At 47.0% G+C, this 25,173-nt stretch overlaps 1 protein-coding gene across 2 annotated transcripts in view; it reads right to left on the minus strand.

The window, feature by feature from the left end:
• LOC142436679 (thyrotropin-releasing hormone-degrading ectoenzyme-like) overlaps positions 1 to 25,173 on the minus strand; it is a 508,970-nt gene that overhangs the window by 72,394 nt on the left and 411,403 nt on the right. The window contains exon 9 of one of the 2 annotated variants that reach the window (XM_075540179.1): positions 7,486 to 7,555. The exons of the other annotated variant lie outside the window; for it this stretch is intronic. The gene's annotated coding sequence lies outside the window, so the exon portion shown is untranslated. Of the gene's footprint in view, positions 1 to 7,485; positions 7,556 to 25,173 lie in introns of those variants that run through there. 2 annotated transcript variants of the gene reach the window in all.

A 25,173-nucleotide genomic window follows, 5' to 3' on the forward strand; every position in this document is an offset into this window, starting at 1 on the left:
TGGGCAAAGCTTAAATAGCCTTGACAAGAGAAGTCATTTTGAGCTTTCAGAAGCCATTATGAATGGTAAATAAACTAGCTATGAACTGCCAATGAACTGGCTGATACTGGGGAGTTAGGCTGTGCAGACGTAGCCCAAGGGAACGTACAGAAGGAAATGGATGTTCAGAAGGCTTGCGAGAAGGACCAGAGCAGTTTTGGTTCAACTAAGAATGGCTAACCACAATACCCCGCTTCTGAGCTCTGCCTGCTTGCACACCTGCACATTGCAAAAGTATAAAACCCTTTGGAAAATTAGACTGGGGGGCCGCTCAGTCTCCCCTCAAGAGAGCTGATGGTCTGGTCCCTGCGCAGGAAATGAAACTTGTTCTGCTGAACTTTCCGGCAGTCTGGGCAGTTTGCTGTCTGGGAATGGAGTGTAGCTACAACAGACACAGGTGGTGCCATTCTGCCTGAGAGTGGAGTCACGTGGCTGGGAAAATGGAGGCCACAGGTTGCAGCCTAGCCAAAAGCCAGCCTGGAGCCGGCCATCCAGCCAGAGTCCTGCCCAAACCAACAGGGTGGACGCAGGCGCCCCCAGGCCTGCTGCTTGCCGGAGCCGCGGCACAACACTGTGTCCCAGTCTTGGCACAACAGACTCCATTTTGAGTCCTGCACCTCCATCTTAGCTCTCAAGGCTGAACCCTAACCGACCTGACCTCCCCTCCCCTGCTCAACCCCAAATTCCTGGAACCAGCTCGTCCCAAAGCCAGAATGTTTTCTGAAGATATGGTCACTCCATCCTTCCTTGACATATAGATAAGATTAACGACCTTCTCCCTTCTGAAGCACCTGTGTGTGCAGATCCTCCCCAGCTTTGATCCTCCCCAGCTTGCCTGCCAACAGTGGGCATAAAAACACCGCCAGGATTCTTTCCCCCGGCGCAGCTTCAATAGCTCAATATCCTGAGTTGCTGAACCCGCCCGCAAGCTTCTCAATAAAGCCTGCTTCTAAAACTTCGTTAATTGGGTCTTTCATTCTGTTTTCACATCCAAATAGACCTTGTGTTTTGGTGCCAAAAACCCGGGATAGGTGTGTGGCTCCCCCCTTCTTTTGGGGTCCCCTAAGAGCCACCCATCTTCCCCAAATCTCCAGAACCTTTAGGCGCGGCGCTTGCCTACGTTCAAAATCAGTCTATGGCTGCCCTGATGAGTCTCTCCCTCTCACTCAGACCTTGTGAAAGAAAAGACTTGTTTTTCTCTCCCAAGTTGCCTGGCCCCAGTCCCAGCTTAACAACCACGCACATTGGCTTCCGACGGGCATTTTTGATTTCAACGTTCTACAGGACCTGGACAATTTCTGCAGGAGGACTGGTAAGGATTCTGAAGTACCCTATGTGCAGGCTTTTTGGGACTTGCCTTCCCGCCCTGACCTCTGTAGCCATTGTTCCGCCCGCCAAATACGGCTAGCTCTATCTCCTCAGCAGAAAGAACCTGCCATTCAAACCCCAGAAGAGCCAGCCAAGCTCCTCAGCGCGCCTCTCCCGCTGCCCTATCAGTCTCCCCCGCCCGCTGCGCCACCCCATCGCTCTCTCCTGTCCTCACCGCTTGCCTTTCATACCCGCTCCCACAACCCTCCAGCTGCCCTTTGTCCATTAAGAGAGGTTGCAGGTGTATAGGGACTCGTTCAAGTCCACGTCCCTTTTTCCTTAAAGGACCTGTCGCAGATAGAGACCCGCCTGGGCTCTTTCTCAGCAGACCCCTCTAAGTTTATTAAAGAATTTACCTACATTTCCCAAACGTATGATTTAACCTGGCATGGCATCCAAATTATCCTTGCTTCTACCCTTACTGCCGAGGAACGTACACAGACAAAAACCACGCTATCGACCCAAATGTCCCCTTGGGGGCGCATGCCATCCCAATAGAGGACCCCAGTTGGAGTTACCAGCCCGGCCGGGCGTCTGATCTTCCTTATAGAAACCTCATGCTCAGGTACCTCATTAGAGGTCTGGAAACAGTCTCCAACAAGGTTGTCAACTATGACAAACTGAGAGAAGTTACTGCTCTTTTTCTTAACCGCCTCCAGGAGGCACTCACAAAGTACACTCGTTTAGACCCAGGGTCTAAAAAGTGGGGCCTCTATTTTGGCCTCTCACTTCACCTTCCAGTCAGTCCCTGACATCAGAAAGAAAAGCTAAAGAAGGCTGAGGAGGGCCCTGAAACCCCTATACAGGATCTGGTAAAAATGGCATTTAAAGTTTTCAACGCTTGGGAGGAGCCAGCTGAGGCCACATGCCAGGTGAGGGTCCAACAGATGGTTAGCCTCCATTCCCAAGCCCTGGTAGCAGCCCTAAGGCCGGCAGGCAATCCCGTCCATCGCCACGCTCCCCAGGGGAGCCGGCACCTACCGCCAGGAGCCTGCTTCAAATGTGGCCGGGTAGGCCACTGGGCAAAAGTTTGCCCCAATCCCAAGCCTCCTACCAAGCCCTGCCTGCAGTGCAAACAGCCAGGCCACTGGAAGTCGAACTGCCCGACCCTGGCTCTGCCACCGGCTCTGCAAAGCCGAGGTGCCGAGATCCTGGAAACTCCAGACACATAGCTGCAAGGTATGGAGCTGCTGGGGTTCATGGACTGAAGAGGCCCTGGCTCCTCGACTCTGGTAACCCTCTCCGAGCCCAGGGTTGTGCTCCAGGTAGCGGACTACCTTCTCCATTTCGCCCTCTCACTCAGGCCCTACTTCCCCTTCCCTGGTCTCGGTTATGGGAATAGACAGGCCCCCCTCCCACTCTGCAGATCCTGTTACTGACTTAGCCCAACAACTTTCCCGCTCCTAGCTCAGTATGCTTTTTACCTCCCACTTACACTCCAACTTACACTGATCAGGAAAACACCCAGTATTGCTCTCTTCCTCAACAAAAATGGTGGGTACACAAATAGAACTTACTCATTCTCCCAAAGTTACAAGAGGAAACAATCATCACCAATATTCACAATTCTCCACACATCGGGCCAAAAGCTCTCTACACGTTTCTAACCCCATATTTCACCCCACTGGACTATGGAGTACTATCAACACAGTACATGCAAAATGCAACATCGGTGCCCTCTCCAATAGCCAGAAAGCTCAACACCCTCATAAACAGCTCCACCAGATGTAAGGGCACCTACTGGGACAGGACTGGCAGATAAACGTTACCCACATGCCAAAGCATACGCGGTTTAAATATCTCCTCACTATGGTGAACACATTTTCAGGATGGATCAAAACCTTTCCCACCTCCTCTGAGAGTGCAAGCATAGTCGCCACTCACCTTCTTCAAGACATCATTACTCGTTTTGGCCAGCCTGCTTCAATTCAGTTGGACAATGGTCCAGACTTCATATCTATGGTGCAGCAGGCAGTTTGTGCCTCACTGGGCATCTGCTGGAAAGTCCACGCAGCCTACCACCCCCAGTCTTCTGGTAAGGTTGAACGAGCTAACGGTCTCATAAAACAACAGCTCACCAAACTCTCCCTAGAACTGCAACTTTCTTGGCCTCAACTATTACCCTTTGCTCTTATACTCGCCTTGACGCAGCCCCTCAGGAGCCGTCCGGCCTCAGTCCTTTCAAAATACTCTACAGACAACCTTTCCTTTTCTCGCCTCTTCCTGCAACCGATTGCCCTCTGCTAGCTTTTTACCTTCCATACTTGTGCTTGCTCCACAACCTTCTTAGACAACACGCCAACTCTGCCATCCCTGAACCCTCTCTGACCTCTGCTGATCACCAAAAACCAGTGCATCCTGGAGATGCTGTGTTAATTAAATCCCTTGCACCCAAACCCTTAGCACCCCGGTGGAAAGGCCCTTACACTGTCCCTTACCACTCCCTCCGCAATCAAGGTTCTTAGACTAGATTCCTGGGTACATTTGTCCCGAGTCCAGATGGCAGTAAACCCTGACCATGGTTCCCAGTGGTCTGCTCAGTCTACTGGTCCTATGTCTCTCTGCCTCACTCACCTCACCAAGCCAGCCAGCTAAACCTAGTATAATTTCCCCTTTTGCCTGGCGATTTTACTTGACTGAAAACTATACCAATTACGCCTGCACTAAGTGTTATGATTATTTGCTGGCCACCGCTAACTGCCCACCCACAGGGGGCAGAGCACACATATACTTAAATTTCACTGATTTTAAAACGCTTCCTGTATGACCAGAAGGCAACTACCCAATGTGCAAAAAAGTGAATGCAGAAAAATGTAGGGTGTCCTTGGTCTTCCTGCCAGATACATTACCTTTCCCTTCGTCCCCAGGGATGATTCTACTACCATCAATCTAAATACACTCTCACAATCCCAGACCCCTGGGATAGCCGGTGGACATCTCCGGTTCCAGGAGCCTAGTGCACCACTCGCCGAGAGAAATTTCTGGACGCCAAACTGTATGTATGGAGGTCGCTACTCCAGGTCCAATCCACCATCCACCGTAATATTCAGATCCAAGACCTTCAACTCACTAACTAAATTTCTAAACCTTCTGAGTCTCCCTTCTCCTGGCTCACCCTCCTTCAGCAGGGACTGGCCATCGCCACTTTGCTGGACTAGGCAACCTCTCCACCTGCTTCATGTGTGCGGCCCTAGAACACCCTCCTCTGGTAGCAGTATCAGGTCCTGCCCTGTCATTTTCATCCAACGTAAAGACCACAAAAGCCATAACCATCCCCAACGTCCCTCTGTACATCCAACCAGAAAACACTCAAGTGCCCTTTTGCTACTCCAATCCATCGACACAGACATGTAATGTCACCCAAATCCCCTCCAAACCACTAACAGGGCCAGAAAAAATTTTCTTTTGGTGCAACCATACACTCACTATGCATATAAACATCAGTTCTACCTCTACCCGTCACTCTGGTTCCACAGCTCCCTATATACACTCCGGCTGAGTTCCAGGACAAATACATCCAAGTATATAGTCGTCAAACTAAAAGAGCAGTTTTTCTCCTGATAGCAGTGAGAATCTCCTTCGCCTCAGCAGCAATTGCAGTAGGACTCAGCGGCGGAGCCCTTGAACACTATCATCACAGCAGACAAGTTAACCGCATGCTTCCAGCTGGCAGTCGATGCCTCTGCCAAGTCTCTAGCCTCCCTGCAAAGACAAATAACCTCTCTTGCCCAAGTTGCCTTGCAGAACCACCACGCTTTACACCTCATCACGGCTGAAAAAGGAGGAACCTGCCTCTTCCTCCAGGAGGAAGGCTGTTATTATATTAATAAACTGGGGATTGTGGATACTAGAGTCCAGACCCTCAACAAGCTAAACCGAGTGCTGCAAAACAACAGATTCAGAACAGATGGATCTTCCTCCTGGTGGAACTCTTCTCTGTACTCCTTCCTAGCCCCCATACTAGGACCCATAATTTTAGTTATAATTTTGCTTTTAATTGCTCCTTGTCTCATCCAGCTCCGGCAAAGTCGACTCCGCGAAATTGCCCGTATAGCAGTTCACCAGCAATACCAACTTCTCCACCCTGTGCTAGGCCGCAACTGTCAGTACTCTGCCTGAAAAGCCCCTCCCCTTGCTTTTTACCCACTACCCACAGGAAGCAGTTACAGAAACGGTTACATCCCTTTTCCCTATAGGGCACAGTCTAAAATGTCCGGTCTTGGCACAACAGACTCCATTTTGAGTCCTGCACCTCCATCTTAGCTCTCAAGGCTGACCCCTAACCGACCTCCCCTCCCCTGCTCAACCCCAAATTCCTGGAACCAGCTCGTCCCAAAGCCAGAATGTTTTCTGAAGATATGGTCACTCCACGCGTCCCTGACATATAGGTAAGATTAACGACCTTCTCCCTTCTGAAGCACCTGTGTGCGCAGATCCTCCCCAGCTTTGATCCTCCCCAGCTGTGCCTGCCAGCAGTGGGCATAAAAACGCTGCCAGGATTTTTTTTCCCCCTGCGCGGCTTCAATAGCTCAATACCCTGAGTTGCTGAACCCGCCCGCAAGCTTCTCAATAAAGCCTGCTTCTAAAACTTTGTTAATTGCATCTTTGATTCTGTTTTCACGTCCAAATAAACCTTATACACTGAGCCTCGAGAAGGCTTTGGGAGTCAAAATCCTCCCAGCCTCCAGGGAGCAGCGTCCCAGCCCCCTCACAAATGCAGCCCGGGAAGGCAGGAGAGTTCCCGGGAAAGCAGGCACGTCATGTCCCGCACACCAGCAAGAAACGGCGCAAAGACGGACACCAGCAAGAAACGGCGCAAAGACGGACACCAGCAAGAAACGGCACAAAGACGGACACCAGCAAGAAACGGCGCAAAGACGGACACCAGCAAGAAACGGCGCAAAGACGGACACCGTGAATTCAACCCAACAATTCTCCCGAGGGTGGTGAGGTAAAAGGAGCCCAGAGGGGCCCCCAATCCGTGAGACCAACATGGGAGGGCCCACTCCTGGGGCCGGCTTACCTCATAGCTCCGAATCACACAGCACCGCTTCTTTTCGACCTCTCCGGGGACAGGTGTGCCTCGGTCCTCGGCTCCACGCGAGAAACAGCTCACGCTGAGGCCTGGTTTGGGATCCCCGTGAGTTTTATGAGCGGTTAGGGAGGCGTGGTCGATGACGTGGGTCGACCCCATTGGCTGAATTGTTGAATTGAATTCACCTGGCCTAGGTGAGCCAATGCAGGTACAGCCCCACCCAGGTATAGCTCCCCCTCCTGGCTGGAAACCTGAACTTCTGAGCATGCAGTGAGCCACTGCTTCATGAGCCGGTAGCTCGGAACTCTGAGCATGTGTAATAGGCCTGCCAGTCCCTATGCTAGCTCCCTAACAGGTTTTCCAGCCAAAGGTCTGCCTTCTGGAGCTGTTCTACAGAAAGCACTTAGTTCCTGACCCCTACGCATTCGGGGTAATGGATGCCCTCGCTTCCGTGCTTGCTTCTATGTCATTCTGGAATGGTCCTTGTTTCACAGGTCGGCAAGGTCAGGAATTCTGGGCTGGTTGGCTACCAAGCACAAAATAAATAGCCAACAGATTGAAATCTCAACCCCTATATTGGTTTATTATCGACCACACAAACTTGTCTTCTGGAACTTCCCTCCTAAATTTCTGAACCCTTGAACTCCTTGACACATGTACTTGGAAAGCAAGGATTCCAAACTCTGATAACCATATCTGACTGCTCCCCCAGTCCCTCTGCACTGTCAACCAGCAAAGTCGGGCCTCTCCATTTCTCAGAAGCTGCAGATTGTTATGTGACATCACCCTGTGTTTAAATGTTAGTGATTATGCCATTTAAAAAACAAATGTGTGAGCCAACTGGGGGTAAACAAGACTCGTTTCAAACACCAGCTCTGTCTCCTCTAAGGGCCGGTGTACAACTGCGACAACACAACAGTGGGTCCTGCTGGGTCTCCATTAGCATCTGGGAGGAAGGTTATTTATTACAGGGAATCCTACCTTTGTCCCTTGGTGTTAATTGCAGACTCACTGGGTGACGGATTGTATCTGACACGCACCACGTTTGGCGCAGCAAACACCAACACTTTGTCAAACTCCGTTTGGTATTGCTCCATCCCTCCATTATTCTCCCTAATGACAAAAATAATTAACACATTCATATAAAAGCACAGGATGAGGAAAGCTTTAATTTATGCATCTAGTTGAGGGTTATCCCTCTTATCAATATATGACAATCTAATGAGGCTTAATTAAAAAGTAGCAGTGAAGCAAATTAGGAAACTGAGGGATTGTCACGAGTCCTGGTTGTGACAGCATGTTTTGTGCACCATGGAAGATAACAGATTTGTCTTCTGTGGTATCTCATATCCATCATCCCCAAACTACCTTCTCTTAGGGGTAGAGAGAGCGAGCTTGTCTTTGAAAAATGTGCCTGGGTTTGGTAGCCGCTCACAGGATGGCAGGTGTAATGTATTATGAGAACTTAACAAGGCTCTGAGAAGACAGCTATTGGAAGGTCTGGCAGGAGGGCAAGGTAATGGCCCTGAAGCATTCAGGATCCAGAAGTCAAGTCAGAACTGGATGCCAGAGACTTTCTCAATCCAGCCCTCTTTGCCCCTCCCCAAGGCCAATACATTTCTAAGGGTTATGGATTCTACTTCAGAATCTTTCTCAAACCCAGGGCCCTCTTCACCATTATTGTCTAGACCTGGTCACCTCTTGCCTTATAAATAAAAATATAGGTTTATTGTAAGTCTGGGTCTGTTAGGTTTCTCGGGTGGGAAATGTCTCGGTCCTTGGCTACACACTGGAAAGAAATTCACACCAAAGTCTGGTTGGTAATCCGAGTGGGTTTATGTACATGAGAGAAGAAGGTTCCGGCGTTACACTAAACTGAACACGGGCACCCTCATGACACTGCACACTCAGCCCTGCTGAGTGGAAGGCAGAGAAGCAGCTGAAGGGAAGGGGCGGTGGTCTCCAGTTTCCAGCCTTTTAAGGGCTTTCAGCTGGGAGGCGTCAAGTAAGCTCTCCTGGCTTGGGCTTAGCCCGCATTGGCTTCCAACCTCCTGTAGGGGGGCCCCTAAGCATGGAGAGGAACAACCCCTTGTCTTGCTACCTAACCGGTCTACATTCCTGCATGGCTGCATTGAGATGGAACTAGCCCCTTTAGACAGCCTGAGGGGTTCACCAGGAGACACGGGCCCCAGTGTTCCCTGTGACCACCTTAAACCTTAAACTACTGTTGGAGTTTATATTACCTGTGTGGGTATGTGGGCATGGGACGTTTCCATGCCAGAGACCTGAAGTTACACAAATAGGCATCCAGAACAGAACTCATACAGGCTCTAATAAGATGCTCAGATGCTTCTCGCTAGGATGAGAATTTAACGAATTGTGTGTGAGCAGTTCAGATCTTGTAAGGGAGAACAGGTCAGTAGTGTATCCAGAGAAGAGAGCAAAAGTCAGGGGAAAGGGAGGGGGCCCACAGACATCTGTGCTCTGTGTTTGGCCACATGACAAGAAACCGGGTCTCCTTGCAAAAGAAAGCAGAACAGCAAGTCCCTCAGAACTACGACATTTTTAAACATGACCTATACAACACTCGGCTCTGGGAGGCACCTTGGAAAACCATAAAAGCCCTAAAAGAGGGGCAAGGAGGAAGCCCAAGTCTTTGATTTTCCCTGCTGTGCTTTCAGTGTTGAAATGTCTGTGCACGGAGTCTTTGAAATTTCAGAATCAGAGAGTGGATTCACAAGCCAAGCTCCTGCTTTATTCTTCAATGTATTTTGGCCCAGCTTCTCCTTGGTGAGACATGTAACAGAAATTCTGGACTTAGGAGCCACTTGGTCCTTGGACACTAGGAGATTTCAGTTGAATCTGAAACAGGGCTCTAACCACCAGCTGGACTGGCCTAGGAAGCCCAAGTATTCAGTCTCCCAAACACCAACCTCCCGTTGCTCTTCATTTGCCTCCACCTTGTTCAGCTTTAGTTGTCCGTGGAAGCGTTTGGCACCCATCTGATGCTTCGGAACCCAGAAAGGAGGAAAGGTAAAACTGGGATTCAAATGAAACAGACTTAAGCAGGACCATAGCCAAGATGTGTCCAGGGCTCCTCGCAGCATTTGTCACCTTCATTTCCCTCTTCGGACTCAGACGTGGCAAGGTTCAGAAACAAGCTTTACCAGAAAGAACAGCTGTGAACCCAGCCTGCTTCCAAGTGAGAAAAAGCCCTTTACCCATGAGTTCCTGAGGTCAGCCCAGCCCTGTGCGTCCCCACCCCTCCCAGAGTCCCTGGCTCTCTGGCGAAGCATTAAAGCAAGTGGAAGCAGAGATTTGCTCAGAATAAAAAAATCGTTTTTCACAATAGCACGGCACGTTCTGGATGGCAATCACGGCTGCACAAACCATATCCGTCCTCCAGTCATAATGTTGGTGCCAAATGACCACGCACATACATTGTGTGGCGAGACTCAGAGCCTATTCCATTTGTGGTCAATTGTTTCCTCCCTCTCCATACTTTGCACTTAGGAGACATGCTCTCTGGAGGTGGTTGAGGCTTGTCTTGTCACCAATAATCATCTCCTACACCTTCCTTTACAGTCACTAATTTGATGTGTTCACTCAAAGAAATGCCAATAATATGAGGTTTCAGAGGAGAGCTCCTAGAGCTCCCCCAGACAACAAGGAGGCCGAGTGTCACCGTCATTATCCTGAGCTGGGAGGGGGCACTAGTGTTCTGGAAGCTGGGGATCCGTCACTGCCTTCCCACCGCACAGACAGAGCAGGTGCTGGTTATAATTGTCTAGACGTCCTGCCATGCTGAGTTGAAAGTCAAACCCATAAACGCTGCCCGACTACAATAACACTGGAGTACACAGACATTTCTAGATCATTGCTGGGTGAAAATATACTGAGTGGAGTTGGATGAGATGGCAGCAAGTGCCTAAGGAGGGGATGCTGTGGGAATACCAACAAGATGAATGTCAGTCGCCGTTTCCTCCTCTCGTCTGCTTTTTCCCCCCTTTCTTTCAGGACCAAAAGACATGACAAATATGTAAGGAAACAAATTTGTTCATTTTTAGAGGAGTCTCCCACCCCACCCCACCCCCATCCAACTCTGGCCTCCTTTGAGCAAGCCAGTAGAACTTTTTTTTTTTAAAACCTGGCTTCTACTATGGCAATTTCCGGAGTTGCTATGTGGCTGTGTTTAAAAGTCGCCTTTGGGATCCAGAGCACAATCCTTGTATCAAAGGCATTCTCCCAGTCCCAAATAGCAATGCGACCTCCTCTCAGAAGGTTGTTCTTGTTTCTGTAGACCCATAAAGGAGTTCAAGCTGTTGATCTTGACCGTGGTTGTCGAGTCAGCCTCTCATGGGCACCTCATGGGAAGCAGAGCAAACTATGCCAGTCTGTGCTATCACCAGGTCTGGGAGGGGAAGCCAACTGTGGCGGGCCAGAGGTCGATGTGTGGATGGAGATGATCAGGTCTTTCGTCCTTATTCTATTTCAGTCTGGAAACACCACATTTGTGAGTGGTGATACTGAGAGGGTTGTGGGAGGGTGGATTGGAAAGAGGGAACTGATTACAAGTATCTACATGTGACCTCCTCCCTGGGGGACGGACAACAGAAAAGTGGGTGAAGGGAGACATCGGAGCGGTCAAGAACCTGCCTTTTCAATTCCTCCATAGGGAGGCATGGTTGACGGTCATGGTCAACCCCAATGGCTGGATTGAATTCACCTGGCCCAGATGGGCCAATCCAGGTGTAATGCCCACCTAGGTGTACCACCCCTTCCTGGCCGGAAGTTTGAACCTGAGCATATGTAATGGATGACCCAGTCCCTATGCTAAACCACCTAATAGTATTTGCAAGATGCCAAGCACCGTTCTAAGCTTTTTGTGTATAATAATTCAATTATTCCACTAAACAAGCCTATGTGTGGACTCTATTTGGCCTCCTTTTACAGATGAAAAATCAGTGGCACAGGATGATAAAGTCATGAGCCTAGGACCACACAGTGAGGAAGTGGGAAGGAGATATTTGGACCCAGGCTGCAGAGCCCATGCCTTGGGTGCCTACAGCTGCCATGTAGGACACAGAAAAGCATGGAGCAGACTCGGCGTAAGACATTAGGGAGTTGGGAGGACTGTAGCATGAATGTATGTGCTATGACTTCATGAGAGTAGCTGCTACTCAGATCCAGAAGAGAATACAAGCCTTTTGCAAAAAATATTTTTTCCAAGAGAGGGTGGAAAACTGCATCTTGTGCGAAATCCCCCCAACCTGCACATGTGCATAGCTATTTCAGAAGGTTCCAAACAATGTGTGCTGTGCGGCAAACCAAACTGAGCTCAGGAGGAGCTGGTCTGTGGGTTATGTTAGCCAGAAAGTGAGCAGTTTGAACTCACCAGCCACCACTCCAAGGGAGAAAGAGGAGGCTTTCTGCTCCCATGGACTTACATCCTTCGAAGTTGCAGGGAGCATTTCCATGCGTCCTATGATTAGGATCTCAGAGAGTGAGGGTGGAGTTGGTTGAGACCTGTCTTCAGGGCATTTCCCAGAAGGGCTTCCTGCAGTGGCTCTGCCTTCAGGAATGTCTGATGACCTTGAGGGCAGCAAAGTCCTAAACACACTCGGGCAGTGGTTCTCAACCTTCCTAATACAGGTCCTCTTGTTGTGGTGATGCCCCCCTCCCCCAACCATTAAATGATTTTCTTGCTACTTCATCACTGTAATTTTCCTACAGTTATGAATTGGGTGAGCCCTGTGAAAGGGTCATATGACTCCCAAAGGGGTCGCAACCCACAGGTTGAGAACCACTGCACTAAGGGTTCCCCTCCCGGGCAGCCCTACCAGTGTCTGGTGTGCATAGTTCTGTGAGGTGAGGGAAATGGACTTAGTGTCTGCTTCTGGGGACAGTTGATGCAGGTGGGCTTTCTCCCTATGTCAAATCCCTCTCGAGCCATTTGTCACCACAACAGAGGGAGCCATGCACAAAAAAGCAAGAAGAGGATGCAGCACAGCAGGACAGCAAGCAGAACAATGATTGAATAAGCACAATTCACTTCAATCATGAATCGGGTGCCCTTGAGATGTGAAGAAGACCCCAGTCTAGTGACATTAGATCAGGTTTAGGGATTGAGTGAAGGGACCCCTCTTGGCTCCCCTCAGCCCCTATTTTGCTTTCCCATTGACCCTGACCCTTGCATCGTGATTGGTCCTTATTCCAGCATGATGGTTGGTTTCATAACCACGGCATATGGGAATGTGTTAGTCGATAGGTTATACAGGCACAGCCTCTGGAATGGGTAAGTGAGGAGGTGATTTGGGCTCGCTCATGCAGACCTCTAGTTGTCCTTGACATGACTGGTAGAAGGGATCATGTGAAGTGATTTGAGATCGGCGTTGAGATCTGATAGGTCATGCAGACTTCTAGCTGATCCTGGCAGTACCCTATTTTAAGGAAACAGAATGTTTGGCGTTTAAGTCGTATTTGAGCTTAAATTTTGAGCAATAGGCTGTGGCTCACAGTTAGAGTCTATGTGGAGACCCTACATCCATTTTGAGGGGCCACAGATTCAGCCACCATTGAGTTCTTTCCTACTGCTGACTGGCAGTGGAAAGTTTGTCCCTCAGGCAGTGTGCTTGCGTCCACTCCCCGGGCCAGACTCAACGATATATGGTAGTGTGCACATCCCAATGAAGGTCCCGCTCATGCTCTCACAGGCCCTCCTGAAACTCCATGAATTGATCTGTCTTCAGTCACAATTTTGTGACAAAGTTGTTTGTTTTCTATGTCTTATTTAAGTTTTCAGGAGCCCAGGTGGTAATGCTGGATAGTGTTGGACTATTAAGAGCAAGGTCGCTGGGTCAAAGCCACTAGTCATTCCACAGGAAAAAGATGAGGTTATTGCTTCCTGTAAAGGTAGCAAGTTCAGGATCCCTACACAGAGTCACTATGAGTCAGAGTCAGCAGGACAGAATGGGTGTCATTTTATTTAAGTCACTGTGGCTGTGGGTCCTTCCGACACCATTGTGGTCTCATGCGGATGCTGTCCTTCATCCAGAACAGCAGTTTGTGCCTTTGTCTTGTGTAAAATTTAGCAAAGGAGTTCCTAATAAAATATAGTTGAATTGGGAGTCATTTTCCCCTAAAAACAAAGTAAATACATAAATAGAAACGAGACTATGGTGCTAATAACCAGTTGGAGAGTTGAGAGAGCTGAACTCTCAATCCTGATAGAAACCCATTGTGACTGAGCACCTGCTCAAGGTCATCCACAGCCTATGAGGTTGAGCCTATGTGTTGGGGAGTACTTGTGTACATAAAGTTAACAATTTATCTTTCTAAAGCTTCTGTCTAAAACTTACTTTAAATAATAAGTTTTCCCCTGGGATAGGTAAAGTTCAGGGAGTTTAACACCCTAGCATCCACCCCCTATCAGCAATCATCATGTTAGGGCAGAGGAGGCAAATCACACCCACTACCCAGGGAGCACTGCTTCCAAAAGCACATTGCCTGTGCCGGGGCAGAGGGGAGGTACCCGGACCAGAAATGCTGACAGAGTGGAACCAGAGAACTCAGCCCCCAACTTCCCGAGGGAGCAGCTGTGATGGTTCACTTCTGGATGAATATGTTTAAGCAAAGGCCAAGGGCATGACTTGGGCAGCACGAAAAGCAGATGTGCAGAGGTTGTTCACTGCATTCCAGAAGTTCACACACTCTCCGGAGGCTCCTTGGCTCAATGGCAGGAAGTCATTGGTGGCTTCCACCTTCAATCCCAAAAGGTCACTGCCGTCCAGTGGATTCCAACCACAGTGACCCTATATGGAGTTTTCAAGACTGTAAATCTTCATGGGAGCCAGCAGTCTCATTGTCCCCCTTGGGACAGGGAGCTAGCAGCCCGTTTTGCCACCAGGGCTCCTTCCTCTCTAATTCTGGATCCAGTCCCTCCGAATATCCTGCCCTGCACTTTTCTAGGCTTCTTAAATGCGTTCCACGCAGCTTATTTTAGTCTGGGTGCATTCGAGAAACAAATCCACAGAAAAACTTATGTATAAGAGAGTTGTGTGTAAAGGGTGAGTGCACATCAAGAAAACATGCTCGTATGTGCTTATGCACCCGCTTTGTCTTCAGCGATCATGTCGGGGTAGGCTGGTGTGCTTTTTCCATGTGGGCTTTGTTGTTTCTTAGCTAGATGGCCCCCTGTTTATCTTCCAGCCTTTAAGACCCCAGACGCTATATCCTTTGATAGCCGGGAACCATGGTGCTTAACTACTACACCACCAGGGTTCATTAGCATGTGACTTATCACCTGTCAAAATAGCAGGAGACCAGGTTTCTCCTTTGTGGCCACACCAGGTACTGACAGAACCAAGAACAGAGACACATTTATATATCTTGATTATCATTTGCATATTATATGCCAGGAATCCTTGGAAGTGTCTTGGAATTGTTCTACTCTGGTTCAAATTTCACACACCCTCCCAGTTTCCATACTTACTCTGCCAAACCCCTAGTAACTGATTTGCACCTCCTATCAACTTGGGGAAAAGACCCTATGCCAGATATAGAAGTGGACATACTTGGTACCCAGAAAACCTGTTCAGTGTTTTGAGGGCGGCTCAGCAAACAAAATGGGCACAGTGATTAAGCATTCAGCTGCTAACACAACGGTCAACTCTCTAGTGGTTCTGAAAGAGAAGGGTATGGTAGTTGACCCCCCAAAAAAGTTACAAACTTGGAAACCCTACGGGTATTTGTATAGGGTCGCTATGTGTTCCAATTGAGATGATTGTCATAGGTTGGGTTTGGTTTAACCCGTCTTACTGAGGAGACTCCTTCTTTACACGCGATCAGTTACTTTAGAGGAAAAAGACATGCCTGTCCCAGAACAATCCAAGGACTGGTAAAGGCAACACCCACAAAGACACTCCCTCTGCCTGCCTAACTCTAAAATGCTGCCCATAAAACACTCTGCCTGGTAATATCTGGGCAGCACACTGGGGAGGTGCAGCAAATGTGTGTTGAATGTATGAGGCCATTTCATAGTTTGGCTGCACGATCAGGGTGTCTGTCATAAAGCCGATCTCTTTGACTCCACCTCTCAGCAGAGATGAACACAGGCTTCCCGTTTTTTTTCTCGACAGTCCTTGTCAAATAAAAGTTCCTTGTAGATCAGTAACTTGCCACAGAGCAAAAGATATGGGAAGAGGCTCATCTTTCTCCTGGCTGTGAAATAGAATGGCAAGCCCCTCCCTTCAACACACACACACACACACACACACGCACGCACACACACGCGCGCACACACACCCCTGCCTTACAACTACATTCGGTTGATTAGCAAACAAAGCTCTACAACCCAACTATGTGTTTTTCTTCTCCAGAGGAATGACGGACTTACATACCCTGCATTGTCTTTTTTTAATGGAATTGCCCCAGTTCTCCTCACCTTTCCTTAGATAGTGCAGTGAACTATTAGATGACTGCAGGTATTGAAAACTAGTACTGATTTCCAGTTTGTGTCACCTTTGGCTTTGAGCACCCTCCACTTCTCTAGTAAGCTTTCCATTGCTTTGGGGAAAAATTTCTCTTTCTGAATTTATTAAGTGAGGGGGGAAGGGTAATAATTAATGTGCCTATGGAGGACTACCCTTCATGACCTAAACTCATTAAGGGGCAGTGCCTGATGGAGCATCAGGTTGGAGGAAGGCTTATTAACAACCTGCATTATACAGATGACACAATTTTGCTGAAAATGAGAAGGACTTGATTCACTTGCTGATGAAGATGAAGGATTAAAGCCTTCAGTTTGGATTATGACTCAATGTAAAGAAAGCCCAGACCCTCACAACTGGACCTATTGATAACATCATGATAAATGGAGGAAAGATCGAAATTGTCAAGGATTTTGTCTTGCTTGAATCCACAATCAATTCTCATGGAAGCAGCAGAGAAGAGAACAAATGACACATTTCACTAGTCAAATCTGCTAACGAGACCTCTTTAAAGTGTTGAAAAGCAAGAGATTACTTTGAGGACTCGGGCGGGTTGACCCAGGCCATGGTATTTTCAACTGTCTCATATTTATGTGAAAGTTGAACACTGAATAAGGAAGACCAAAGAAGAATAGATATATTTGATTAATAGTGATGTAAAAGAGTAATGAATGTACCATGGACTGCCAAAAGAACAAACCCATCTAACTTGGATGAAGGACAGCCAGAATGTTCCTCAGGGCAAGGATAATGTGACTTCGCTTTAACTTTGACATGTTGTCCGGAGAGATCAGTCCCTGGAGCAGGACATCGTGTTCTGGAAAGTAGAGGGGCAATGAAAAAGAGGAAGGCCTTCAACAAAAGGGATTGACACAGTGGCTGCAACAATGGGCTCAAACTTAAGAACAACTGTGAGAATGGTACAGTACCTGGCAGTGTATGATTATGTTGTATGTATGGTCACAATGAATCCAAACCCTCCCTATGACACTGAACAACAACAACAACAACATGACTGAATCCTCTGGGAGGACTCTTGAATGTGAGAAAAATGGAACGAAGCCAGAGGAAGGATTGGAGGATGTCTTAAGTTCCTGTCTTAATCTCCTTAACCAAAAATTATCCAACAAGTCAGTAGCCTTAAAACACTTTTCCCACTGCTTTGGAGCTTACAGGTTCAAATTTGGGGTGCGACTCTAGGTCAGGGTCCTTCTTTGTGGATACCAGAAAGTTCCTTGGTATTCCTCGCTATCTTTCTCCCCGTACTGTGTGTTACTGGGTCTATCCTGGCCTTTAACTCAGAAGTGTTTAGGTTTAGGCTCAAGCCTATTCTCGTATGGCCTCATTTTTTTTTAACATTTTATTAGGGACTCATACAACTCTTGTCACAATCCATACATATACATACATCAATTGTATAAAGCACATCTGTACATTCTTTGCCCTAATCATTTTCTTTTTTTACATTTTATTAGGGGCTCATACAACTTTTATCACAATCCATACATATTCATACATCAAATGTATAAAGCACATCCGCACATTCCCTGCCCCAATCATTCTCAAAGCATTTGCTCTCCACTTAAGCCCTTTGCATCAGGTCCTCTTTTTTTTCCCTCTCCCTCCCCGCTCCCCCCTTGCTCATGTACCCTTGGTAATTTATACATTGTTATTTTGTCATATCTTGCCCTATCCCGAGTCTCCCTTCCCCCCCTTCTCTGCTGTCCATCTCCCAGGGAGGAGGTCACATGTGGATCCTCGTAATCAGTTCCCCCTTTCCAACCCACTCACCCTCCACTCTCCAGCATCGCCCCTCTGACTGACCCATCTCCTCTTCTAAACCCCTCTATGAGGGGATCTCCAGTGGCCATATGGCCTCATTTATATTACAAAAGAACTCCCTTCTTTTCAAACAGGATCATGTCCACCAAGGCTCAAATTTCTCACATATTTTGAGGGGGCTACAGATCAATCCATAATGGTTCTTTTGGGTAGCTGTAACAAATGGCTACCAATCGAGTGACTTAAACAGCAGGCATCTGTTCTCTCACTTTTCTGAAGGGCAAAGGGTTAAAATTAAGGTGTGGGCAAGATTCATTCCTTCTGAGAGCTCTGAAGGAGAATCAAAGTAGCCTCTCTCTGCTTCTGGTCACTGCTGCTAATCCTTGATATTTCTTGGCTTATAGATGCACTGATCCAATCTCTGCCAGTGTCTTCACACGGGGTCTCTGTGTGCCCACTCCTCTTCTTATAAGAACACACCAATCAGTGCATGTAGCATCCATCTGAAATCTAAACCCAGAAAGATGGAGCTCTTGAAATCCTTAACTAAGCACATCTGTCAAGACCTCCTCTCCAAGTAAGGCCATAGCCTCAGGTTCCATGTGAACATGAATGTGTGTTTGTGAATGTGATTTAATGTACTACAGAGGGCACGCTTTGGCCTCACGAGGAGTATTTCGCCAGTACCGGCTTCACAGCCCTGAGACTTCCCAGGCATTTGCCACATTTTCTTGTCTTCCCACCATTTATCCATCATTAGGCCTTTTCCCCTAAGTTAGTCAAGCATCAGTTTCTGTCACTTGTGATCATGACCCTCCCTCCCGCCCAGGTCACAAATTTAAACTGATACAGGCAGTTTCTTTAATGAGCACTATGTTATCCTGATTAGCAAGCATTGCTAAGGAGGGAGGATGAATCAGTGAGAACCCGCTTGCTTCATCTAGCTTTGGGGGCAGTCCACAGAGGATTGATCCCTGAGCCACTAACGAATTTTGCAACTCTCACAGAACAATGCAAATAAGTAAGATCCACATCTGCTGAACACCATCATGAGGTCAAACTGTGTGTAAATAAATGCCTGTTTCAAGGAGCGAGTAAATCCTAAGGTAAGGAGTGACACGGCTTTGTTGGCATAAACCCAGCAAGGCATTATGGGTCGGATATTAATGAACTCATGCTCCTGGGCCTCACAGAGCCCCAGCTCAACTGCTTCAGCTTGTTGACAAACAAGCACTACCCGGAGAGAGCACTACCATTTCGATGAACAGGGTTGGTTGGGGATGATGCTTCCTAACTTGCATTTTAATACAAATTTGATGCTTCATCTGAGCAATGTGGAAAGAGCATTCAGATAAAAGAGAGGGACAAACATCAAGTGACCAGAGGATGAAACTTCTATCTAATCTGTGCCCACTGGAATTACTTCGTGGGAAGGTATTTTTTGGTGGTGTTGGGTTGTTCCCCTACCTTGCTCCAAGCCTTCCTCCTCATGCCCACCCCCACCCCAGCATACATCCTACTGGGAGAATGTCTCTGAATAATGAAGTTTTAATAAATGAAACTTTAATGAGCCTGATAGTCTGCCTAAGACCCCTTCAAACTGTAGTCTTTCATTTGTATTCTTCCATCCTTTTGGAAGAAATGAACCTGATGGCAGGTAGTATGTTTCCTTTCCAGGATGAGCTGATAGAGCCTCTCGCTGCTGCAGTGGGAGGTGAAACATTAAAAGGCCCTTTGTGGCCATGAGACATGCCCACTATCCAAGAGACACTGGGCAGGTTTGCTGAAGCTCCTCAGAATTGACTAGTGGCCCTGGTCCACCCATCTCAACCAACCCAGTCTTCATTTGCACTCCATGCCCTCTCTGAGCTCCAAATGCATGCTTCATTTGAGGATGACAAAGCCTCTATTTTCTGAGAAGATGCGCAGACATGTGAACTAATCAATGCTCCCCCTGTCCCCATGGAGTGTGAAATTCTCCCATCATGACCCACCAGCTTCCCTGGAAATTCCTGTCTTAACTCAGGCACTTAATATCATTGGTGTCTCGGCTTCCTTCCTTCTTGCACATCCCCCAGGCATTAACTGTCATCCTTCCTCTCCCTAAAATATACTTTGAATCTATTCACTTCATGCCATCCCTACTGCCCCAAGGTGTGTCTTGCATTGACTATGAAACTAGATTCTGTATCCATTTTCCAGGCTGTCAAAACAAAGCATCGTAAATCAGGTGGCTTTTAAGAACAGTCCACCACCTGTCTATCAGTTCGTGGTGCAGTGGTAGCTAGAGTGTTGCTGTGAAATTGGAAGCCGTGCCACCGATATGACAAACCCCAGAAGGGTCAGCAACGATGGGCAGGCTTCAGTTGAACCTCGACCCTGTGGTGCTCAACCTTCCTTTAATACAATTCCTCATGTTGTGGTGACCCCCAACCATAAAATCATTTTCCTTGCTACTTCATAACTGTAATTTTGCTACTGCCATGAATCGGGTGACTCCTGTTAAAAGGTCGCTGGACCCCAAAAGGGGTCACAACCCACAGATTGAGAACCACTGCTCTAGCCTAAGGCAGACTAGGAAGAAAGACCTGGTGATCTACTTCCAAATATTAACAAATGAAAGCCTTATGGGTCACAACAAAATATGGTCCTATAGAGTGCTGGAAGATGAGCCACTGACCTGCACACAACAGCTACAAAAATAGACTCAAACACACCAACAAAGGCCTGCTGAACTCCAAAGCCCTAACAAACCCACTGCCCTCAAGTCCATGCAAACTCATAGCGGCCCTATAGGCCAGGGGCGAACTGTGTATTAGTCTGGGTATGCTAGAGAAAACTCGAGGGAGACTCATGTGTATGACAGAGAGTTGGTTGTTTTTAAAAATCATTTCCCTATTATTTAATCATTTTATTAGGGATTCATACAACTCTTATCACAATCCATCCATCCATCCATTATAAAGCACATTTATACATTCATTGCCCTCATCATTGTCAAAACATTTGCTCTCCACATAAGCCCCTGGCACCTGCTCCTCGTTTTTCTCCTCCCTCCCCACTCCCCCCTCCTTATGAACCCTTGATAATTTTATTGGGGGCTCATACAACTCTTATCACAGTCATTCCATCCATCCATCCATCCATCCATCCACCCATTGTGTGTCAAGTACATTTGTACATGTGTTGCCCTCATCATTCTCAAAACATTTGCTTTCTACTTGAGCCCTTGGTATCAGCTCCTCATTTCCCCACTTCCATCCTCCCCCCCTCATAAATTCTTGATAATATATAAATTATTTTGTCATCTCTTACACATCAAACATCTCACTTCCCCCACTTTTCTGTTGTCCGTCCCCCAGGGCAGAGGTTTTATGTAGATCCTTGTAATCGGTTCACCCTTTCTACCCCACCTTCCCTCCACCCTCCTGGTATTGCCACACTCACCACTGGTCCTGAAGGGATCATCTCTCGTGGATTCCCTGTGTTTCCAGCTCCTGTCTGTACCAGAGTACATGTTCTGGTCTAATTCTACCTTATAAATCCAGAGAGATAGTTTTATATCAAACAGTAATTGTACATTAAGAAAACGTCCCAGCCCAGTGCAGATCAAATCCATAAGTCTGATATTAGCCCATATGTCTGATACCAATCTATACATTCCTTTTCAGACCCATAAAACATGTGCAGTGATGCTGAATGCAGGATAATCACAGGCCAATGGGTGGAAAGTCTTGTGGATCCAGTGGCATTGTAAGCATCTCAGTGCTGGCAGCGATCTCTCTGAGGCTTCTTTGGCTTCAGAGGTCTGGTCGCATCCATTTGGCTTGCCTTCTGCAATGTCTCCCAAGGAGTAGCAGAGAGAGAGAGAGAGAGAGAGAGGTGTCTTCCACCTCCAAGGAGGAAGTACCAGATTTCTCAGAGTTCTCAGGAGAAGGCTATGCCCACATAAAAATCTCACTGACTATCTCCAGATTGGCAGCCTACACTCCACGCCTACACTCCTAATCCTTAACTTGACACAAGATTAGGTGACTACCACAGGCTCCTAATCCATAACAAGCCCATTTATTTTTTCCCTGCATACCGACACCAATCCAATACCCAAAGCTTTATCCAATGGGTAGAGATCTACTTCTAAAACATGAATATAGAAAAATCGCTTTTGCTTGAAGGCTCTCAAGAAATGCTCAATGAAAACTCCATTCCTATTATCTCACCTCCCCCAAATTAGTCTTCTTCTGGGCTTTTAGTCACACCAAGGTCTCTCCTTCCCCAAGGACTTTACATGCACTGTCATCTCTTCCAAGCCCTGAAGTGCCAAGTTCAAAGTTCCAGTTAATCTCCCTGATCCTGAATTTTAAGAACTGTGTGTGTGGGAGGGAAGGGGTTGGGCTGTTTGTTGAACTGCTGGGTTTTGGAGCCATTTGTTATGCAACCTCATTTTGTCAATGACTGGTTAATTAATGCAGCATTCATTTGCCCTTCTTCCACATACAGCACATGGCTTCTATCTTTGGGATCACTCTTCCACCATGCTCCATCTCCATGCTTCTGCTGGCATTGACCCAATCTGCCAGCTCCAGGCCTGGCTAGTCAGGGCATGACTTTCCTCTGTCCAAAGGGACTGGGTCAGACTCAGTATGTGACTCATGCTAGGTTAATGATATCTAACCCTAAAAGTGCCCCAGAAGCAATTACCCCATTGCTAATGAGTCCATTTTGAATCATAGAAGGCCCCTGTGGGGTTTCTCAGACTGTAAATATTTATGTGAGCAGAAAGTTCCATCTTTTTCCCTATGAAGTAGCTGGTAGGGTAGCACTGCCAACCTTGCAGTTAGCAATCCAATGCTTACCTGATAGTACCACCAATGATTAGAAAGGAAAAGAGCCTCTCTCTAATAGAATTCCTGAGCTTCTAGATAAAACTACAGCTGTCATCAGGAAGCCTGCGTGAAACTCAAAAGGAAACAGCACTGAAAGGAAAAGGTTCAAACTCTGATGGTATCAACTGAGTGCCAGAACCCAGCTATTCTTGATGCTCTGTCCCCAGACCTACAAATTCCATAAACCTACCCATTAATTCCTTCTCCTGTTCCTTCCCTTCTCATGCCCCAAGGTACTTTGACTTAGCTTTGAAGGCACTCACAACTTCACGGGTTCTGCCTTGCACAGGTGTCTGCTTGCTTCCAGATCAGTCCTGACATTGTCCCTATCTTTAGCCATGTTAGGCTTGAGTCCTAGAGCTTTCCTTTGCTTGTCTCCCCATTGCTCTTGTCCTATGAAGTCTGTGGCTTTATCTTTAAGTCTAAGTCCTGCCCTTTCGCTTTCGTAGAATTCTGTCTCTGTATCTTGGCTCGTGGCAGGTTGTGTCCTTCAAAGATGACTGTCCTAATGTTTCACATCGCACATTCTCTTGTTACGAGTTTGTGTTCACTTTTCCAGAAACAGGGCCCACTTTCCCTCTTCCTTGCATCTTGGCAGGCCTTTGACTATGGCAGAAGTGTTGCTCTGTGACTTCCACCTGGTCGTATTGGGTTGTTCACCATTGGGACCCTGTCAGGATGTTGCAAGGAAGACCAGGCCAAATGAAAATGTCACATATAGGGTTCTTCTTGAGCTCCAACCAATAGAAGTATCAGTCGTGTGAAGGAGTGAGTCTTAGGAGAGCTGCAGCCTCTGTCCTTTGAGCTACCCCAGCTAATGCTTGATGAAGCCAAAACTAGTGTTCTCACTGTGCTCTGCCCAGATTGCAGATTTGTGAGCAAAATTGATATTATCATTACTTTAAGATGTTATTTGTGGGGATACTTTCTGTTAGCAGCAGATCATCAGAATACTGCCTAATCAGACTGCATTGCCAGTTTTACTCTCTCTCTCCATATATATATATATACACACACATATATATCTATATATCTATATACAGATATATATATATATATATGTATATATATCTCCTCCACTCTTCTGTCAGTTGGTTGTCCTATAATGGTTTGTGTATTGTTATGATGCTGGAAGCTCTGTTACCAGAATTTCAAATACCAGCAGGATTGCCCATGGTGGACAGGTTTCAGTGAAGCTTCTAGACTAAGACAGACAAGGAAGAGGGGCCTGCCCGTCCACTTCCAAAAATTACTGAAAGAAAACCTTATGGAGCACAAGAGAACACTGACTGACTAATGTGTTTTGGACACACTATCAGTGGACAATTGCTAGAGGAAGACATCATATTTGTTGATATAGAGGGACATGGAAGATCCTTATTGAGGCAGATTGACCTAATCGCTGCAACAATGGACTTCAACATTCAGGAATGTGTGACAATGGTGCAAGATCAGACAGCACTCCATTCCATTTCATATAAGGTCTCCATGGATCACAGTAGACTTGATGGCACTCTCTATATGTTTGTCTTCAGTGACTTCCCATAGGGCTGCTCTGCCTGGCAGCCTCTATTCTTCATGCTTCCAAATGGGGAGCACAACAGGTCCATAGTCACTGATATTCCCCTCAATCCCCAGGTCAAGTAAGGAGGCATGAAACTAACTATGTTGTTCTCTTTGCCTTGTCTCTCTTCGTTTTACCCTCCTCCAACAGGGCTAGAGGGGTAAATACTTACCTTGCAGTCTAGAAGAGAATTTCTTCCACACCAAAATCTTCTCCTTCCTCAAAAGGCACATACATGCTTTTCTCCTTGTTTTGAATTAAAATGGCAGATGGGATGGTAGGAAAGAAAATGAACTACTCTAACAGAATGGCCAAACAGATTTACCTTCCACATAAGAACGCAAATAACTCCTCAATCTTGTTATAGAGTCATGATATGATGAGCTCCATCAAAGCAGAGTAGAACACCACGGAGGTCAGACCAGAAAGACCATATTGAGTTGATTTTGTATGAGAGATTCTAGTTGCTAATTATACTTTTCATAACAGACAGATGGCAGGTTTAGAAGCCCAGACTTAAAATATCTTTATCTAATTGCCTGCCTAAATATATATTTGCAATATGGTCCTCAAAGGGAATACTTTCTTTACCTTAAATTCCCTTTCTTTTTCCCCTCTTTTATGTAATTTTATTGAAGTATCATTGATGTACAATAAACCATATTGTGTTTTGCTCTTTGAGGTTTTTAAAAAGAATCATTTTATTGGGGGCTCCTACAACTCTTATCACAATCTATACATACATCCACTGTGTACATTTGTTGCCATCATCATTCTCAAAACATTTGCTTTCTACTTGAGCCCTTGGTATTAGCTCCTCATTTCCCCTCCTTCCCCCTTCCCCCTCATGGACCCTTGATAATTTATAAATTATTATTCTGTCCTATCTTACACTGTCTGACATCTACCTTCACCCACTTTTTTGTTGTCACTCCCTCATGGAGGAGGTTATATGTAGATCCTTGTAGTCAGATCCCTCTTTCTACCCCACCTTTCCTCCATCCTCCTGTT

The sequence above is a fragment of the Tenrec ecaudatus genome, unplaced genomic scaffold, assembly GCF_050624435.1.
Source record: "Tenrec ecaudatus isolate mTenEca1 unplaced genomic scaffold, mTenEca1.hap1 Scaffold_540, whole genome shotgun sequence".
Lineage (NCBI taxonomy): Eukaryota > Metazoa > Chordata > Mammalia > Afrosoricida > Tenrecidae > Tenrec > Tenrec ecaudatus.